We start from the raw sequence: 16,552 nt of genomic DNA on the forward strand, positions 1-16,552 counted from the left end.
TCCCCTCCCCCATTGGGATGATTGTACTTGTGTCCTTATTTCTCTGAAACACTTTGTAGTTGATTTCTCTATTTCAGCAAGTAATGGCTGTTTGGAGAAGAGATGAGTGTGTTCCTGTAATTGGGCAGAGACCTAGTAAAAGGAACAGAATGTACTGAGGGAGACTGTGTGATCAAAACTAGGAAAATCATTCAGCCCAAGAGAACAGACATAATTAAACAGCAAAGCAAGACGTTAGTGGGCAAGAAAAAGGCCCAATGCCATTTCTGAGGCTTTTCCCCCAAAGTGGGATTTTTCTCTTCCACAGATTCCAACCCACCTAGAAGAACGCAGATGGGTGACTCAGGTGACATTGTAAATGGCTAGCCAGTCCTAGAGATGGAAACCCTCTCCTCAGGCCCAAATCTCCATTCTGATTCATATAGAAAATCCTGAATCTGAGGATGTTGGGAGCAAACAAGTTAAGATATTACATAATCCCATCCAGCTCTGAATTGGATGTGAAGTCATGTAGTTTGGCTTGTCCTCAAGCATGGGTGTAACACTAATTTCTTCATTTGAAGCAAAATTAAGTGAAACAGTACAGAAAATAGAGGAGGGCTTTCAATCAAGCGGTGGTTGTCCATTTCATGAAGTAATAAATTTTGCATCACCAAGTGTGTACATCTTCCACTTGCTCACACCCTGGTGTCCTCCAAAGCCACTGGCTACATTCAAAGCCCTACAAAGGTAAAATACGGAGAGAAGGTGGCATAGCAGATCTGAAGAAGGCCCAGGGAGGTCTGGCAAACCCTTGACAGCAGGCTCTTACAGTCAACCATGAGGAATTATTCCTATAGAATTTTCCTCAAGGAGATTAGCTAAGTAGATAGATAGGTAGATAGATTTTTTTTTAAACATTTATTTTATTTTGGTATTAGGGGTGTAGTACAGAAAATACTTCCAACCAAAGGTGCTAGTGAAACAGGAGGGAGGCAGGCAGGGCACAATCTTTGAAAGAATGACCCAGCCCAAAGACACAACATAACCTAGGTCAATGTAAAAATAGGTCAAGATGGTGGGTGAGTCAAATTCCTCTAGATCTTGAGCCTGAGTATATGCTCATTGTAATACATTAGCATGCTAAATGATACACCCATTAGGCCATAACTGTTCCGAGGTTAACCTTAAAAGACTGAGTGATGTCCGAATTCCTAGAAATCTCTGCTTCCTTCCCCAAATAATTGGAATAATCTTCCCACTCATTGGTCTATGAAATTACCCAGCCCATAAAAACTAGCCATGTCATATTTCTAAACTCTCTCACTCTCTCCCTTCTTCTGAGAAGGCCCATGTTCTGTCTGTGGCGTGTGTTTCTCCTTAAATAAATCCGCTTCTTACCTATCACTTCATTTCCGAATTCTTTAGTGACTAAGCGAGAACCTTTAATTCACTGGGAATACTAGGGTCGATTCTGATTTTTTCCCCTTGATCTGGGATCTGGAATACTGACACCAGTGAACACTCAGGGCACAGTGGAAGGTGGGGCGGGGGGAGGGGGGAGTGAAGGGAGACAAGGAGGGAGACAGGAAAGGGAGTGGGTTACATGATCACCAGACTTGACATGCATCACACATTGAGTCAACAGATTGGTGTCTGTATATAACACCAAAATAGCTAAACAAATGTGGTGAGAAATACAGAACAAGTTAGTCAACTGGGCTTAAGATCAAGCAAAAGATTCAAAGGGGGAGTTCTAATGTGCCATTGTTTCTCAATAGGTGTCTTGAGAAGTAAAGAAGCAAGTTGCATATATGATGTGACTGGAACAAGAAATTCTTTTTGCTCAGTCTCTGCCCTGCTGTGCTGGGTGTTAGAAATGGTCACATCTCATGCCCAGGAGTCTCCCTCAGAACGCTGAGCCATCCCAATCCTAAATTTCCTATTCTGGACTCATCCTCATTTATATTAATCCTCAGCATCTACTGGAGAAGGAAATGGCAACCCACTCCAGTATCTTGCCTGGAAAATCCCAAGGACAGAGGAGTCTAGTGGGTTACAGTCCCTGGGGTCTCAAAGAGTCAGACACGACTGAGCAACTTCACTCTCCCTTTCCCTTTTCAGCATCTACTATACGACTTGTGGCTGTGGCTTAATTGCTAAGTCATGTCTGAAGCTTTTGAGACCCAGGGACTGTAGCCCACCAGGCTCCTCTGTCCATGGGATTCTCCAGGCAAGAATACTGACGTGGTTTGCCATTTTCTTCTCAGGGAATCTTCCTGATCCAGGGATTGAAACTGTATCTCTTGCAATGCAGGCAGATTCTTTACCAACTGACCCACCAAGGAAGGCCACTATACAACTTAGCTTATGGCAGAAATCAAAGCATGAGATGGGATTATACCCTCAACCCAACCATTGACACACTATCTGGGATGCAGAGATATCACTTTCAGTGTCTTTTTCAATTAAAAAAAGAGTTAGATTAGGTGGTCTACAAAGTCCTTTGTAAATTCCTTTTTTCCCCCTCCTGGTTGGTAGGATGCTCTGTGTGTGTTTCTATGATTGCGCCAGTGAGCATAAAACAACTCTTCACTATAATTCATTCAACAAATAATTACCAAGCATATCATATATACTAGATTTTTTTCTAGGTTTTAGGTTCTAGGTTCACACAAGTGAACAAAACAGGTCCTTCAATCTGAGCCTTCAGTAGGTGATGCTCTGGGTAGAGGGGGGTGAATTTCACTTCAGTGAAACCCTAAAGAAAGTGCTGTAATCCGCCCTCCTGCTGTATTTTCCTTGCTGCAGGCGCTGAGGCTTGGTTGACCATCTCTGGTGGAAGCAGAATCAGCAGCCACTTCTTTGGCTGATTTTAGAGGAAATGGAGAAGGAAGAAGCCCTTCTTCCCCAATACTTTCTCCAGTAGAGCCAAGCCTCTCATTTGCCGATCCAAGATTGGCTGGGCTATAACCCAGCAGGAAGGAATTGATAAACCGCTCTTCATGAGGAAGAAAGACTGGAAGCATGTTGCTGCTACAAGTGGAGACTCAGCAAAGCGGGCTTCGGATGCTTATTCCACCACAGTGAACAGTAATTAGTTCTGCACCCCAGGAGCTCACAGTTTAGAGTGAAAGAAACAATGAGCCCAATTATACTTACCATTGATTCTGTTGCCAGCAATATCATCATCAACAAAATCATCACTGCAACTTACTAAGTGTGTGTATCTTGATTTATCTCCCATGGCTAACTTGTTCCATCTAAACCAATTATTCTGAACTGGGAGCTGTTTGCCCTCCCCCCCCTTTCCCCCATGGGACATCTGACAAAGTCTGGAGACATTTCTGTTTGTCACAACTCAGAAAGTGCTATTGGCATCGAGGAGGTAGAGGCCAGGCATGCAGCTAAGCATCCCACAATGCACAGGACAGTCTCCTTCAGTGAAGAATTTTCTAGCCAAAAAAATGTCAGTATTGCAGAGACTGAAAAACTCTGATCTAGATCAAAACTTCAGCAACATTTGGTAGTTATCAAGTATTTCACAAGACAGTAAATGTTGATGAACATATTTGCAGAAATGTAGTGTGAGTAACTATAACGAGTTTCCGAAATCACAGTCTAGTTACACAGCAACAGAAGTAAGAGTATCTCTGAAAGCTTTCACCTCAACCCAAGAGTCTCTTAAAGCAAGTTACTCATTAATCTGTGTCTGTTACAGAGCTCCAGTTATGACTGCATGTATTGGAATGTCATTTCAACCCCAGTGTGTTCAGAAGTCTTAAGTCTCCGGAAAGAGCAAGCATCAGGAAACATCTTTATTAATAGTGAAGTGGAGTAGGACCCTCTGGGACCCTCCTGGGTACCAATCCTTTCTGTGTCCCCCACTTGTTTGTAGGAAATAAGCTTCCTTGACCTTCCCTGAGCTCCAAAAGGCAGATTCGAGGAGTTGCTAATCAGGGAAAGGAAGGAATGTAGAAACTAAGGAGAAGCAGTTAAGAAACAGTACTGCATCAATAAAGCAGGATCCGGCTTCCTCCTCTGAGGATATACGTAAGAGGAACCTAGTTCTTCTGCAGGAACAAAGGCCCCCACCTGGAGGGAGGATGGGAGCTTCGGGCTGAGCACACGATTCCTGGAGCACCGCCCTGTTGCCTCGTTACCTACCACCCAGTCTGCAGGAAGTCTGCACACGGTGGAAGAAAACAGACTCTGACCCCCTCCCCAAATGATTCACCCTTTAAAAACTTTCATGGCTGTGCATAATCTTCAGAGTTCGATTTCGGACATGAGTCTGCAGGTTGCCAGCCTCCTAAATAAAGCATCCTTTCCTTTCCAATTAACACTTTCAAGTGAACAGCAGCCAAACTTGAGTTCGGTGACAGTAGAAACTTCTATTGGAGGGTGTACGAAGTTGTCGACAGAAGGCAATAATCAAAATGATTGTTGCTATTTTAAGCCACCAATTTGGGGTGATTGGTTATACAGTGATGGTAACTGAAACAGTGACTATTTTTTCGCTTTTGTAATTGAGAAGTTAGATGCCTGACTTTTATCACTTAAACTAACAGCCCGTGCAAAATAGGAACTTGAAGTAGACGATCTGCATGGACTCTTATCCCTCAAAAAATAACTTTTTGAGTTCAGTCTCTCAGCAGCTTTTTAAAAATGCGTATTTCTTTGGCTGCGCAGCGTCTTAGTTGTGGCACACGTGAACTTACATCTTTGTCGTGGCATTCGGGATCTTAAGTTGCAGCATATGAATTCTTAGTTGTGCTGTGTGGGATCTCTTTCAGTGACCAGGCATTGAACTTGGCTTCCCTCATTGGGAGTATGGAATCTTAGCCTCTCAACTACCAGGGAAGTCCCAGAAACTTTTAATATTAGCAGGATCTGTATAAATTGATGGAGATTCAGAGATTGAAAAAAAAAGTCCACAATCTCTGGCCACGAAGTTTTTAGTCTTCTGAAAGAACTAGGTATATACATATTAATATACAAAGTACAATATGGAAGTCAAAAGCAGTTAATTTATCCAGTATTTATTGAGCACCTGTGATGTGGCATGCACTCTGCGGGTACTGGGAATATAGCAGTTTTGAGATGACAGACACATGGAAATGATACTAGTGGGTTATAATAATACATTGTGAAATGCATTGGAAATGTATTAAAGTTCTTAGTAACAAACAACAGAAAATAAGTCTAGTAAAATTATTAGATCAGACCATGTGAAATTGGTTTATTGTAGGTCTGATGTAGCACTAGCAATAAAGAACCTGCCTGCCTATGCAGGAGACTTAAGAGATGAGGGCTTGATGCCTGAGTTGGGAAGATCCCCAGGGGTAGGAAATGGCAACCCACTCCAGTATTCTTGCCTTGGAAATCTCACGGACAGAAGAGCCTGGTGGGCTACAGTCCATGGGGTCGCAAAGAGTAGGTAGGACATGATTGAAGGGACTGAGCGCGCACGCGTGCACACACACACACACACACACACACACACATTTGCTAATGGCTAGATATTTGTGCCAATAATAGAGAACAATTTGGGCCAATTAGACCAAACTCTGTTACCCCGTTTCCTTCATAAGACATTTTGAAAAGCAGTGGAGTGGAAAAAATTTCATGATTCCTTAAGATGGGCGCTCTGTCTATGCTCAATGGTCCTACACCAGGGTACAAAACAGAGTCACATGGAGGAATGTAAAAACCAGGTGTTCCTGTGAACATCCCAGCCTACTAAATCAGGTTATTTTTGAGATAGAGAGGGAATTGTATCGAAAAAAGAAGAAAATCTTTCAAGGAAATCTTACGCGGTCCCATGCTAGCATTTACCAATCACAGTTGAGCGTCGAACAACAGGATTTATACATGGATTTTTTTCACTATTAAATAGTATTGTATTATTCAGTCTGCAGTTGGCTGAATTCTTGGGTGTGAGAGGGTTGAATGTAAAGTCTTGTTTGTTTTATTGAAGTATAGTTGATTTACAATGTTGCATTAGTTTCAAGTGTATAGCAAAGTGATTCAGATACACATATACATACACATGTACACAAATATATATATTCTTTTTCAGATTCTTTTCCTTTATATGCTATTACAAAATACTAAATATAGTTCCCTGTGCTACACAGTAGGTCCTTGTTGGTTATATATTTTATTAATATATATCAACTGTTTATATTATATGTGGATTTTCAGTTTGGGGAGTATTGACACCCCTAACTCCTGCATGGTTCATTGGTCCACTGTATTGTCTAAACAAATGGGTATAAATTTACGAGGAAGTGTTCATAAAAATGGGACCATTTCAATGAGAGCGTTTCCAGACACTGTAAATATTTGAAAGGCTGTCAGTCAGAAGATGAGTATTGATAATGTTGTGTGCTCATAGACTCCCACTCACGTCTCCAGGGATCTGATTGTCACGGCTCTATTCTCTGCTAAGTTGTGCTTGTGGTTGTGTCTTGCTCTCCAAAAGCAGTATCGCCTGTCTCTAAAAAAAGAAGCATCTTTATCTCCAGTCCATTGCGTGGTGAGGTTGGGTCTCATGGGAAAATGTCAAATATCAAACATGAAATGTTTAGAAGACCAGTTTGTCATTTCCCAAAAAAGAAGTATCCCAGGACAAAAAGGAGACTTGTTTCTTCATGTGATGGTGGCCGCAGGAGCTTGAAATGGAAGCTTGGCAAATGGGGTGGCCTGTGATCCATCATCTCAACTAGACATTTCCTGTGGGCCTGAGTTTTTCTATGGGAACTTTCTTGAGAGTTTCTCTGGTAGAGAGTCCTTCTCTGATGGCAGGCCTTGATTGCCTGTCCCCAGATGATGCCGAATTCTGTTTTGCTGTTGGTCTACAATCGATTCAATCTCTCATGATAAAAAGAGCAATTCAAAATTTATTCATTTTTCCAAAATTCAAATCAGTCTACTAATTGATTCATCATATGTACCCAGTGTAACAGGGGTTTGGTGTCAGTGGTTTGGTGTCCGCCTACGTGCCTTCATTTTATTTTCGGGTGTGCTGGATTTTCACTGCCTTGCGCAGGCTTTCTCTAGTTGCGTGGAATGGGGGCTACTCCTTGTTGTGCAGCCTGGGCATCTCTTGTTGCAGAGCACAGACTCTAGGCATGGGGGCTTCAGTAGCTGCAGCACACAGGCTCAGGAGATGTGGCCCAAGGGCTTAGTTCAGTGACACGTGGAATCTTCCCCGACTAGGGCTTGAACCTGTGTCTGCCGCACTGGCAGGCCGATTCTTATCCACTTCTCCATCAGGGAAGTCCCTGCCTATGTGGCTTCAAGGAGGATTGTGTCTGGACTGGATTGTTATCTGAGGCAAGAGGAATATTATTTGGACTTGTGGCATACGCAATGAATGTTTTCCCAACTATTTGGTTCAAGCGTCAGTTTTCCTCCCCTAGCACCTGTCTGTAAGGTACAGAGGAAAATGGAGTGAATAAGCAAAGAACTGATTTGTCTGTGTGGCCCAACACTTACTACTCAACTGGCTCACAGGAATCAGGTTGCCGTGATTTATTTCTTTTTTTTTTTTTTTGGATTGTGTTTTATTTATTTATTTATTTATTTTTAAATCTTTAATTCTTACATGTGTTCCCAAACATGAAACCCCCTCCCACCTCCCTCCCCATAACATCTCTGTGGGTGATCCCCATGCACCAGCCCCAATCATGCTGTATCCTGTGTCAGACATAGACTGGCGATTCAATTCTTACATGATAGTATACATGATAGAATGCCATTCTCCCAAATCATCCCGCCCTCTCCCTCTCTCTCTGAGTCCAAAAGTCCGTTATACACAGCTGTGTCTTTTTTCCTGTCTTGCATACAGGGTCGTCATTGCCATCTTTCTAAATTCCATATATATGTGTTAGTATACTGTATTGGTGTTTTTCTTTCTGGCTTACTTCACTCTGTATAATCGGTTCCAGTTTCATCCATCTCATCAGAACTGATTCAAATGAATTCTTTTTAACGGCTGAGTAATACTCCATCGTGTATATGTACCAAAGCTTCCTTATCCATTCATCTGCTGATGGACATCTAGGTTGTTTCCATGTCCTGGCTATTATAAACAGTGCTGCGATGAACATTGGGGTACATGTGTCTCTTTCAATTCTGGTTTCCTCGGTGTGTATGCCCAGCAGTGGGATTGCTGGGTCATAAGGTAGTTCTATTTGCAATTTTTTAAGGAATCTCCACACTGTTCTCCATAGTGGCTGTACTAGTTTGCATTCCCACCAACAGTGTAGGAGGGTTCCCTTTTCTCCACACCCTCTCCAGCATTTGTTGCTTGCAGATTTTTGGATCGCAGCCATTCTGACTGGTGTGAAGTGGTACCTCATTGTGGTTTTGATTTGCATTTCTCTGATAATGAGTGATGTTGAGCATCTTTTCATGTGTTTGTTAGCCATCCGTATGTCTTCTTTGGAGAAATGTCTATTTAGTTCTTTGGCCCATTTTTTGATTGGGTCGTTTATTTTTCTGGAATTGAGCTGCATAAGTTGCTTGTATATTTTTGAGATTAGTTGTTTGTCAGTTGCTTCATTTGCTATTATTTTCTCCCATTCAGAAGGCTGTCTTTTCACCTTGCTTATAGTTTCCTTTGTTGTGCAGAAGCTTTTAATTTTAAAGAAAACAGACCCTTCAGGAAGATATGCGTGCTTGATTGATCTTTAGAGTCCCGTGATAAAAATGATAAAAATGCCAACTCACAGGACATGGCACATAGAGGTGCTCAAAATTTCAGTGTCCTTTCTTTGTCTCTGTAATTGCATTATGTCCTTAACTCATGGCATCTTTCTTCGTAGCAAACCTCCCCTGTGAAGACAGTGTCCTTGCTTTCCTCAAACCTGTTGTAGTGAGGCTGACTTGATAGCTGTTACCACAACAGGTAACACTTGTGTAAAGAGCTCATCGGTTTGGAGATTCACTCCCAAAGTGAGCCCAGGTCTCTAGATCCCTCATCTGTCTTCACAGCTCTCCAGTTACCCATTTCTCTTGGAGACCTGCCCTGATACCAGTGCTGGGTTACCTCCAGAGTGCAGTCGGCCATTGTCTGTGTCCTTGGCAGGAAGACGAAATCTGATTTTAGGGGCCAGGGGAGGTAGCGGTGTCCTGACACGTGTTGAACCACTTCGGCATCCTGGGAATTAGCTCAGCTGGTTCTCTGAAAGTCGTCCACCCCCTCGCCATAGCAGAACACAATTGCTTTTAAGGAATGTTTGGATAAAACATTTTCCAGGCCACATTTATCCCTTTGGAGGACTATGTTATATGTGACAACATTCCAATTTTGAGGCATGACTTGTGCCAATCCACACAGGCAATTAGAGCTGACACATTCCATGGGCTATTGGTCAAGCCCTCAGTAGACCAGAAAGAAAACCCACAAAGAAAAACTTTACCAATAAAGGGAACCAATTGGAGTCAGCCATGGAGCCTCAGAGCAGAAATTTCTTCCTCAATTTATATTCTGGACTTTTCTTCTATTTCACCATTTCTCCTGCCTAAATATCCCCAAGGTTAGGTGTGTTGGGTGCTAACGTGGTAGGTGATACTTGGACATTTCCCATCTGAGACACGCAAAGCTCAGTGACTGTTTCAGAAGAGTAGAGTCATTTATAACTTTGTCCCTTTCAATTTCATTGGTCATCCTGAAAGTGGCCCTCACCCCCACAGAAATACGCTGCAGGTGGTATAAAAAGAATCTCCCTGCTCCCTACTCCAGGACCACTGATCAGCATCAGAAAAACTGGAATGGACACAAATGATGAAGCAAACCAATGTCACTCTTGGTAAAGTTGTGATGTCACTTCCCAAATATGAATCTTGTCAACACTTAACTCTTTCTTTCACATGAAGAAAATGTTATCTTGAGGTTTCTGTGATCTTTTGCAAAATAAACTAGCCATTCAAAAAGGAAACCTATTCCATGGATGCTTTTGGAGATATTCACAGCTCTAGGGAACTGGTTCTAATCACTGACTTGTTTTTATCCTTTGTCTTTAATTATAGGAATGTATTAATTAATAGAAAATATGTGCTGTGTGCTTAGTCGCTCAGTCGTGTCTGACTCTTTGCAACCTCATGGACTGTAGCCTGCCAGACTCCTCTGTCCACGGCGATTCTCCAGGCAAGAATACTGGAGTGGGTTGCCATGTCCTCCTCCAGGGGATCTTCCTGGGATCGAACCCATATCTCCTGCATTACAGGTGGATTCTTTACCCCTGAGCCACCAGGAAAGCCCAATTACCATAATATATTGGCACTAATTTTTAATTCATATTTTCTTCTCAAGGGGAATGAATTCATGTATTTTCTCTGTTGGGCTCTGTTGGGCTCATGTATTTTCTCTGTTGGGCTCAAAATGGTTCCTGCAGCAAACCAAAAGTTAACTAAGCTTCTATACTCAGCTCTCCCAGTAAAGGGAAGTGTAAGTTATCATTGTTTGCTTGCTTAGCACATGTTACCTGACAAGGCACCAAGATTTCCCTTTACTCAATATGAGGAAAGGAACCTTGCAATAGCCAATCTGCTTTTTCCCAGAATGACTTCCTTGTTCCTGCTCTTTGGTTATAAAACCCTCTCGAATTGCAGCTTCTTTGCAGCACCCAACTGGCTGCTGCCTGATTCATGGATCACTGACTAAGGCCAATTAAGACTTTTGACATTTACTTGACTGAATTTTGTTCTTTCACATCTGTATCAAAAAAGAGTATAAGTAGGAATTATCCATGGCTGTAAAATGAAATGCCACATTAAACCGCACAGAGTTAAGATAAAGCAAATAGAAGCTACTAGATCAAGAGCAATCTGTTGTATGTGGGGTGATTTATGTTTGTTTTTTCAAATATCATCCAGTTGAAAAGCAAATGATTATGCATATGGAGAAGGCAGTGGCACCCCACTCCAGTACTCTTGCCTGGAAAATCCCATGGATGGAGGATCCTGGAAGGCTGCAGTCCATGGGGTCGCACAGAGTCGGACACGACTGAAGCGACTTAGCAACAGCAGCAGCATGCATGTGGAGAGCCTCCAGAGAAGATGAGAGGCAGTTACCTGAGGAATATCTGTGTTTTGGGTAAATATTTAAAATCCAGCCCCTAATATGTTCTTTATGGTCCCATATAGGAAAGACCATACAATAGTTCCTCTTGGAGTCAGCTGTTACTAGAATATGTCTTTCCTGATGTAACATGAAGCTTTCTTTAATGAGATCATGAGACAATACAATGCATCAATTATTTATTTTTATTTCGGCTGCCAGTGAACTCAGAGCTAAATTTTATAATCAAGCATAGGAGTTTCCTTAGCTTAAATGGCAGGTAGAATTTTTCCCCTCTTTCTGCTCCTCTGGTCTTTACTGCTGAGCTCCTCTCTGTTATCTTTCTTTTGCCTGTGACACATCCTTCCTGGAGATTAGTTTGTACAATGATCTTGGAGATCAGTTTTATTATAGTCGCCATTTTTCAGATAAAGAGAGTTGGTTGATGTGAGGTTGAATAGACTGGCCAAAGTCACACAGGTTGCTGTATGACCCAGCAATTCCAATCCTGGGTATATATTTGAAAAAAACAAAAAAGCTAATTCAAGATATACGCATCCCGGTGTTCACAGCAGTGTTATTTGTAATTGCCAATATATGGAAGCAACCTTAGTGTCCATCCACAGATAAATGGATAAAGAAGGTGTGGTATGTGTATACAGTGGAATACTTCTGTTGAGTGGCTTCAGTTGTGTCCGACTCTTTGTGACCCTATGAACTGTATAGCCCGCCAGACTCCTCTGTCCATGGGATTCTCCAGGCAAGAGTACTGGAGTGGATTGCCACGCCCTTCTCCAGGGACAATGGAATACTATTCAGCCATAAAAATGAACAAAACATTGCCACTTGCATCGACATGGATGGACTTGGAAAGAATTATTCCAAGTGAACTAAGTCAGACAGAGAAAGACACTGTTCAATATCACTTATATGTGGGATCTTAAAAAATACAAAACTGGTGAATAGAACAAATAAGGCAGACTTACAGATACAGAAAACAGGCTACTGGTTACCAGTGGGGAGATGCAAGGGGGTGGGACAATATAGGGGCAGAGATTAATAGGTACAAATTTTTATGTACAAAATAAGCTACAAGGATATATTTTACAACAAGGGGAATATAGTCAATATTTTATAACTATAAATAGAGTATAACCTTTAAAAATTGTGAATCACTATATTTTATACCAGTAATTATATAATATTGTATAACAACTAAACTTCAATAAAAAACAAAAGAAGTCACATAGGTCTCATGTGGAAGAGCTAATATAAAAGCAGCCAGCTGTCTCCATCTATTCCCTTAGTCAGTTCAGTCACTCAGTTGTGTCTGACTCTTTGCGACCCCATGGAATGCAGCACACCAGGCTTCCCTGTTCATCATCAACTCCTAGAGCGTGCTCAAACTCACATGCATTGAATCAGTGATGCCATCCAACCATCTCATCCTCTGTTGTCCCCTTCTCCTCCTGCCCTCAATCTTTCCCAGCATCAGGGTCTTTTCCAATGAGTCAGTTCTTTGCATCAGGTGCCCAAAGTATTGGAACTTCAGCATCAATCCTTCCAATGAATATTCAAAACTGATTTCTTTTCAGATTGACTGGTTTAATCTCCTTGTTGTCCAAGGGACTCTCAGAGTCTTCTCCAACATCACAGTTCAAAAGCATCAGTTCTTCAGCATTCAGCTTTCTTTAATGGTCCAACTCGCATATCCATACGTGACTACTGGAAAAATCATAGCTCTGACTATATGGACCTTTGTCAGTAAAATAATGTTTCTGCTTTTTAATATGCTGTCTAGGTTTGTCATAACTTTTCTTCCAAGGAGCAAGTGTCTTTTAATTTCATGTCCGCAGTCACCATCTGCAGTGATTTTGGAGCCCAAGAAAACAAAGTTTGTCACTGTTTCCATTGTTTCCCCATCTATTTTACATGATGTGATGGGACTGGATGCAAAGATCTTAGTTTTTTGAATGCTGAGTTTTAAGCCCACTTTTCTACTCTCTTCTTTCACTTTCATCAAAAGTCTCTTCATTTCCTCTTCCTTTCCTGTGTGGTGTTCTCTGCTTATCTGAGGTTATTGATATTTCTCCCAGAAATCTTTATTCTAGCTTGTGTTTCATCCAGTCTGGCATTTCGCATGTTGTACGCTGCATAGAGGTTAAATAAGCAGGGTGACAACATACAGCCTTGATGTAATCCTTTCCCAATTTGGAACCAGTTTGTTGTTCCATGTCTGGTTCTAACTGTTGCTTCTTGACCTGCATACAGATTTCTCAGGAGGCAGGTAAGGTGGTCTAGTATTTCCATCTCTTGAAGAATTTTCCACAGTTTGTTGTGGTCCACACAGTCAAAGGTTTTAGTGTAGTCAATGAAGCAGAAGTAGATGTTTTTCTGGAATTCTCTTGCTTTTTCTATGATCCAGTGGATGTTGGCAATTTGATCTCTGGTTCCTCTGCCTTTTCTAAATCCAGCTTGAATATCTGGAAGTTTTCAGTTCACATATTGTTGAAGTCTAGCTTGGAGAATTTTGAGCATTACTTTGTTAATGTGTGAGGTGAGTGCAATTGTGCGGTAGTTTGAACATTCTTTGGCATTGCCTTTCTTTGGGAGTGGAATGAAAACTGACCTTTTCCAGTCCTGTGGCCACTGCTGAGGTTTTCAAATTTGCTGGCATGTTGAGTGCAGCACTTTCACAGCATCATCTTTTAGGATTTGAAATCGCTTAACTGGATTTCCATCAGCTCCACTAGCTTTGTTCATAGTGATGCTTCCTAAGGCCCACTTGACTTCACACTCCAAGATGTCTGGCTCTAGGTGAGTGATCACACCATCATGGTTATCTGGGTCATTAAGATCTTTTTTGTATAGTTCTTCTGTGTATTGTTGACACCTCTTCTTAATATCTTCTGCTTCCGTTGGGTCCATACCATTTCTGTCCTTTATTATGTCCATCTTTGCATGAAACGTTCCCTTGGTATCTCTAATTTTCTTGAAGAGATCTCTAGTCTTTCCCATTCTATTGTTTTCCTCTATTTCTTTGCATTGATCACTGAGGAAGGCTTTCTTTTCTCTCCTTGCTATTCTTTGGAACTCTGCATTCAGATGGATATATCTTTCCTTTTCTCCATTTGTCTTTCACGTCTCTTCTTTTCTCAATTATTTGTAATCCTCCTCAGACAACCACTTTGCCTTTTTGCATTTCTTCTTCTTGGAGATGATTTTGATCACTGCTTCCTGTAGTATCAGGAACCTCTGTCAGCAGTTTTTCTGTCTATCTCTGTGTATCAGATCTAATCCCTTGAATCTATTTGTTATTTCCACTGTATAATCGTAAGGGATTTGATTTAGGTCATACCTGACTAGTCTGCTGGTTTTCCCTACTTTTTTCAGTTCAACTCTGAATTTTGCAATAAGGAGTTCATGATCTGAGCCACAGTCAACTCCTGGTCTTGTTTTTGCTGACTGTATAGAGCTTCTCCATCTTTGGCTGCAAAGAATAAAATTAATCTGATTTTCAGTGTTGACCATCTGGTGATGTCCACATGTAGAGTCATTTCTTGTGTTGTTGAAAGAGGGTATTTGCTATAACCAGAGCATTCTCTTGGCAAAACTCTGTTAGCCTTTGCCCTGCTTAATTTTGTACTCCAAGGCCAAACTTGCTTGTTATTCCAGGTATCTCTTGACTTTCTACTTTTGAATTCCAGTTCCCTATGATGAAAAGCATATCTACTCCCTTAAGTTCCATGCAGTTCAGCAGAGAAATATATTCAAATGCTAGCAGTTCTTATGTACAAGGGTTGGATCCCAGTTCTTATTTCTGTGGTTTATTATTTTGCCTTGTAATCTTTAGGTAGTAAACATACATTACTATCATACAAATAATTTTTACTCAAAAGGCAAAATCATTAAATAATATTAATAAGCTAAAGCTAGTAAGTACTGCCTACTTCATAGATTTTGGAGAGGGTGAACCAGATCAGGCCCTCACTTGGTAAGGTAATGCAATAGTTTTGCAAAGATTGTTATCTGCTGTGTGTCTTGGTTTTGACTTGCTGACTTTCTGGAGAGCCGTGAGATGGAGGGGATGAGCCCTAAAAGGACACATGTGGGAATTTCCTTAGACAGATGGCCAAGATGCAGTTTGGCCAGCCCTGCAGCCCTGACCCCAGGGGAGCCAGGAGATTTGGTGCGGTCATCCCCATCCCTGCTTTGAGCCTTCGGTCTATTTCCCTTTTGTCTACTTTCTGTCATCTGCAAAGGGTCTTCTAAAAACATTTCACTCATTAAAATTAGCCCCACCTTGTCTTTTAAAAGTGGATCCGCATCATGCAAGTCCCTTCTCCTGGAAGCCCCCCAGGGCAAGACAGGAATAAGTGCAGTTGGTGAGATCTTGGCAGCCAAGTTGACCTCGCCTGTATGTAGCTCAGATGCTTCCTCGCCACAGAAATGGGATTCCAAACCAGACCCAGTAAGAGCCAGTTGCGAAGGTTCACGGAATCTGAGCAGGGTGTTCAGCCTCATGCATAGTTTTGAGATGACTCACAACCCAGTGCTTCCTAAAAGAGACTCATTAAGTTACGGTAACATTTGAAAATGGTATTTATAGTGCCAATAGAAAAGAGGAGGGGCAAGTTATTTGGATTTTGCCTTTTGCTGTGTACCGCCATGCTGGCTATTTCTCTTTTTCAGTTTTCTTTGTCCCCTGACCAAAAGCAAAGCCTGCAAGAGACTGCTTCCTGAGGCCCCATGCCCCAGGGGCCCTGCCCCTGACCCCTCAGAGCCTCTCAAGAACTCAAGGGTTTCTAGTGTGTCTCCTCCTATCAAACCCTCACCCTGGACCCTCAAGCTGAACCCTCCAATCTGCTCCGTTCCTTCCAATAATTCTATTCTCTGTTTATTAACAATTCAGATGGACTGTCCTGAAATGAGTGGAAATGCCAGAGGTTATTTGTTCTGGTTTCCTTCCACTGTGTATGCTCCGTTTCCGTGGCTGTCTGTTGGTTACCTAGGATATGGCCAGGAGAGGCAATGGACTGGCTGGGAGCTTGGATGGATTCCCTGAGAGGCTGTGGAGCAGGGCTTAGTGGTCAGTCGGATGCCCCATTCGAGTGCCTGATTAACCACTCCATGACCCTCCTGACTGAGTTCACAGTGTCTTGTCCAGGATTCCAAGAGTTCCACATATATGCCCCTGTTTTGGCGTTTCCCCAGCTGGTAGTATAAATTTATATCTCTGCCTACCACTAAGCTACAGAATCCTCTAAAGCAATGACCATATATTATTCTGTGCTGTGTCCAGCACAGTTCAAATCACACAGAATCACACACATCTGCTTATTTAGGCAGATACATGCCTAAAAGATTCTTGTTTTGTTTCTTTGGCGTTTGAAATAAACTCAGCATTTGATATTCCATCAGTGGTTTTGTTGAGAAATAAAAATGACATGTATTAATCACCTATAGGGTCAGGACCCTTTTGGATATACTAACTTTTTTGAC

The sequence above is a fragment of the Capricornis sumatraensis genome, chromosome 14, assembly GCF_032405125.1.
Source record: "Capricornis sumatraensis isolate serow.1 chromosome 14, serow.2, whole genome shotgun sequence".
Classification (NCBI taxonomy): Eukaryota; Metazoa; Chordata; class Mammalia; order Artiodactyla; family Bovidae; genus Capricornis; species Capricornis sumatraensis.